Here is a 5,622-nt window from a genome sequence, read left to right on the forward strand (position 1 = left end):
TCACATCCTGCCCCGGCCCGCGGCGCCCGGGCTGTCGCCGAGAGTCCGCGGTGGTGCCTGCGCGGTGACACCAGGCCGGCTCTTCTCGGCACCTGGCCTCCCGATGAAGTTTTTCCCCCCTCCTCCCTCTGGCTCCGTTCCCTGGAAGGGTTTCTTTTTGTTTATTTTGCTGTGCAGTGGGAAGAGGCCAGGGCGGCAGGGAATAGGTGATGTGTTCGGGCCGGCTCTAAGTTGTTTCTGCTGCTTGTTTATCCATGTTAAGGAAGAGCTGTGGGGTGCGGCGTCTCCTGTCAGCCTGGTGCTGAGCCAGCTCAAGCAGTGCGGGTCGGAAGGTGCCTGCAGGAGATGGGGTGCTGGTGGAACGGGCCTCAGGAGCATCAGTCATTTGCTTCTCTCAGCACACAGGAGAAGAGCTGCCATGCTTCCTTCTGGTGCTTAGCACTGGGTGCCTGTAGGCTTTTTCAGGTGGCTTCACTTCTAGGTCTGTCTTGACCATGTGTGGTATATTTGAAATATGAGGAAAAAGGCTTTTTGTGGCAAACAAAGTCACTGCCTTTCTCACCGTTTAATCTGAAAGCGCTTGAGAGCAAGAAGAAGCCCAGGGCAGAGTTTGTTCATTCTTTCCTTTGCCTTTTCCCTTTGCTGTGTTCTTTCTTTGCTACATATGATGCATTACTAAAGACGTGGTGTTTGGGTCTCACAGACCAGTGCCTGCACACTCAAAACTTTCCTTAATACAAGATTCCCACCAGCCATGTGTGAGGTCATTTAATCACACCATCTTCAAAGTGGTTTGTATTATCCTAGTGAGGGTTTCTTGCCAGCAGGACTCTCATGTCAGTAATGGACACCTGGAGAGTTAGCCTGTCCCAGGGCAGAGAGCTTAGCCCAGGCCTAGGGCTAGTTAGGACTAGGATCAGGGTGAGGAGGGAGAGAAGTAGGGAACCTTCTGGCATTACACTGGTGCCTAGGCACAGTCATGCCATTTTTTCCCTTTGGAATCCCATGATCTGGACATAACTTCCATTAACAAGACCTTTACCTGGAGGGCAGGTAGAGTAGGCATCAAGTGCCAGGAGAGTTTGGAGGAGAAGGAACATAACTCAGTTTTCTGCTCTGCTAGAAGCTTGGCAGGTTGGCTTTGTACTGAGCACTGTAAACAGCACTGTTTAGCTCCTGTCATAGTGGATAGGGAAAGGAATGTGGAGTGGTGACTATTGTGCTTCCTTTTTGACTTAGAAACAGACAGAATGCTAATGGTGCCCTGGTATGATCCTTCCTCATCACCCAAAACTTCATTCCCTCGTTTTAGGGCATAACATATGTGGAGAAAGCTGCGTAAGGAGACAACTGAGTGGCTGCTAAAAGTCTGGCTAAGTTGGTTGTTGATTGTCTTGTATGTTACTAAAAGGGTAATCAGAAAATCTCCAGGACTTGTCTGCAAAACAGTTACATAGGTGTTGCTCTGTCTAATGGAAGAAGTAAATGGATATAAAGCAGAAAGGTTTTCTCAGTTGCATCTTCAGCTTAGCTGTGCTCTCCAGCCTTTGATCATAGGAGGTAGGTTCTGTTTTCAAAAGAGGGAAGGGCTTTTTCATAGCCAGGGCTCTTTGTAGCTGCTGCAGGCAGACTTTGAGCTGAACCATTAGCTGCTGTTTCTGAGTTAAGGCATATTTCTTGCCTGTGCACATGGTTGTGATGGGCTAGAGTCATGCTTCAAGCCAGTTTTTCAGCCACCTGTGTCAGGGTGACAGCCTCCACATACTCCAGGTGTACAGCGTGTGTGGGCACAGGTGCTGAGACAGATACAACAGCACCTTTTCATGCTCTTTATTTGAAGTTTGGCTACACTGGCCACAACAAATGGAGGAGGTGCATTTATGGCTTCAGAGCAATAAAATGGAAAAAAGGAGTGAATTGTCTATATGCTCATTCAACTCCTTCGTCATATCATATACTGTTTATGCTCTCCTCCAAATCAAAAACAAATAGGAGGGAAAACTTATCATTGCACTGTGGCATCTTTGGTCAGCATTTATTCAGAAGTATACAAGAAGTAAAAATAGACACTTAGTTTTAGCTGTTGATCATGCTGAAGTTAACAGAAATTATGTAAGTTGCCAAATACATTGTCATATTTTTCCTTGTTTCCCAAATCTGTTTCCCTTCTAAAGCAAACATTCTTGGGTATCTATGCAAATGCAATGCCTTTCACCATTTCTTGAAAATGTCATAACTCTGCTGCTTCTGCAGAGCTAAGCTTAGAAACAGAAAAGCAAAGAGCATTGTCATATCAGAAGTCTCCTTTAAATCATGGATGAGGACTGGAAATTGCATGGAAACTGCCTGGGCTCAGTGATGTGTCTAAGGATCTCCAATGTTCTTGCCCCAGTATAAAGAATTTGTCCCTATTTACTCAGTCCAGGGCTTATGGAAATATTTGTGTTGTGTGAAACCAAAACTGCTTTCAAAGAAGAAAGGAGATTTAATGAATCTTCAATCTAAAGCATTTTGGAATAAAAACAAAGCTTCTGAAATGCTCAAAATTGTATGTTTTACTTAAAAGGGTTTGGAAGGTTTTAATTTCTTATGATTTTCTATGCCAGCATTTTGGGTAATTTTTTGCTTTCAAAATGATTCATTAATATGTCAGTTGACTTTCTAGGAATGGTGCTTTTTTAATTACTAATTTGCAAATGGATTCAAGATCTGTGCATATCACCCCTGATTAGTGTGTCTGTACACTTTAAAACATTCTGCAGTACCATTCTGTGCTATCACATCTTGTGACAGTCTGTCCTGCTGATTTAGCAAGACTGCACTGCATGCAATGTGGCAGTGATCCCAGGGCCTTAAATGGGTGAGAGAAATGGTTTATAGAATACTTTCTTTAAAAGTACCTAAGGCAGGATAACTGCCTCAAGTTTAGTCTCCAGACTGATGTACTGACAGATTTGTTCCCTAGTCATGTGCTAATTGTTTTGGAATGAGAATCACTTGCTCCTGGATCCTTCTACCAAAGCAGCATGTACAAAGTTAATTTCACGAAACTCAGCAAGAGACCATATGGAAGGGGGAAATGGTATTTATTTTAAACAAAGTTGATTTCAGTCACTAACACATTGTGTTGTAGATGTCAGTCCCTTGCACTCCCACACCATGTACTCAGAAGCATCCAGTCACGTGTGATACTTTGATACACAATCTTCTATTAATGTTTCATTCAGACCAAGTTCAGTATTTCTACCACACAGCAAGTTAAATTTTTCTAGCACACATGCCCCCTGTTAGGTTATACTGGTGCAGTTTTCTTCTGTGTCTGCAGCTACTTTTAACTTTGGGAATTAAAAAGAGAAAGATGGAAATTCTAGAGGTGAGTTCTGTTACATACCTTAAAAACCTAAGCCTTAAACATACCTGCAAGCTGTGGATAGTTCTATAACCACCCTCTTGCAGGGGGAGTGGAGCAAGAAGAATGCTTTGTTCTTTTTCTTCTGCAGAACTGTGGAGATTTACTGAGGTAAATGTTGCTGTTTTGAGCTTCAAATGAAATTTGGGTAACTCTTTAATCTCTGGAACTAAACTGTGTAAATTTTCCCTTTCCTACATTTGTTTCCTCTGCCTGAGACTCAGAAATGGCTCTTCTGTATTAGCCACACGTCAGCTAATAGTCATCTTGTACTGGACTAAGCTCCAGTGCCAAACACCTCATGCTTTCTATTTTCATGTATCTTAGTTTAGTTAATCTAAGCTCCAATGCCAAACATCTTACGTATTTAATTATTTTAATTTAATTTTTAAATTATTCTATTTTACTTTCCTTGTTTTGTGGGGTTTTTTTTATCTTTTTAGTTTATTTTATTTATTTTATACAGTGACTATTTAGTCTTCCTTTGAAATCCTGGGTAGAAATGCCAAACTGGGCTCTTGGGCAGAGATTTAACATATAACCTTCAATAAAGGTACCAGCTCTGTGCTAAACAAGTTGCTCTCTGCCAGATCCAGACTCAGTCTTGGCTATGACCTCACATAAATGCCAAATGTTTCCAAGGAAGCAGGTCTCTGCTGGAAGCTGAGAGATTTGTGTGTTTCATCTGTTTATTTTGTGCACTGATGAGAATCTGGGAGGGTCTAACAGAGTGGCCAGCACATGTTGAAAACATGTTTTAGATAGGCAGGGTTTATGGAAAGCAGATGCCTTCCCAAAGCAATTATAACTCACCATTTCCAGGGCTTTGGTTTCCCATGCCTCACTTGTCCTGTCTCAGTAGGAAATAATTTTACCAAGACATAGAGGAGACTGTTCAAAGCATCTGCTGACAAAGGGCTGAGTATCATGTTGCAAATGCATGTCCTCATTTGCTGGAATTGTAGAGGCAAAAGATAGCACAGAACTGGCGTTGAATATTAAATTTCCCAGCAAGAAACAGCTAGCAGGTGCTAGTTGCTGTGAAATCTGGATGAAATTAAAAGCAATTCCTCCCTTGCAAGGAAGATGGTGATGTGAGAGTGATCTCTTTGGGAACAGGTACTCTTAGGAGAAAACCTACTGAGAAAAGTTAGGTTTTAAGCTCGCCTGGCACACAACTGACAGGAGAATTGTAATGACAACATCTGGGGAGGTGATGCAGGGCTGGGAATATCTGGCTGGTCAGTGGTGTTAGTTATGGGAATGTTGGGTGAGAAGACATTGAAATAGTTCTGGTCAGTCCCATAACTGAGTGTTATTGCCCTCCAGGCCAATAATACTGCCTCTCTGTGTGAGAGCAACCACAGTGATACTGGGTTTGTCCACAGGAGAAAGGACAGAGAATGGAATGATTGCTTTTCATGATCTCCTCATGAGGACATACAGCATTAAAAACAGTTGTACCTTATTCTTTCAGTGACAACTTTCTGGCAGAGACAGAAGCACTAATGTTTATACTGTGGTATCAAACAGTGCCCTTTCTTCTCCACTCTTACCCTTCCCCACTGAAACTGTAAAATATCAGGGAAATTCACCTCTCGAGTCTCTGTTTTGCTGCAGTCAGATTGTTTAGCTCCAAATCCTGGTCTGAATACAACTAATAATGTCAAAGATTTTTTCAAATTTGAGACAAAAATGATGGACTCAGGTCCATCTTTAGTAAAGGATCTATTATCAGATGCCAGGGTTAGTTAGATCAGAACATAATTATGTACTTCAGTGCAATATTCAGTTGTTAGTCATTCTTCCCTGATGGTGAAATGCGTGACAGTTTCAGGTTTTGATTGGCACCTCCATTACCTGCTCTCAGTAAACAGATTATTAGCCTCTTTTTTTATTTTTTTTTAACAGAAATTTGCCATCTTCACCTTGCACACAATCTTGTTGCCCAGCCTGCTTTAATGTGTGCTGCAACTAATAAATGAGCAGCTGCCATGGCTACTGTAGCCATACAAAGAAAAGCTCTTCAGCTTTTAAGGAGTGGCTGGAGGCAGGTAATTAACCACAGCTTCACTCCTTGCACGCAAAGTGCCTGGAAAGCCACACACCAGGCTTCCCTGTGGATTTTCCTTTTATCAACACTTACTTCAAGGATAGCAGTGTCCCTGCCAGTTCTGGCTACAGCAAGAGAGTAAGGAAAAGCAAGGCAAATC

This window comes from Motacilla alba, chromosome 2 (genome assembly GCF_015832195.1).
Source record: "Motacilla alba alba isolate MOTALB_02 chromosome 2, Motacilla_alba_V1.0_pri, whole genome shotgun sequence".
Classification (NCBI taxonomy): Eukaryota; Metazoa; Chordata; class Aves; order Passeriformes; family Motacillidae; genus Motacilla; species Motacilla alba.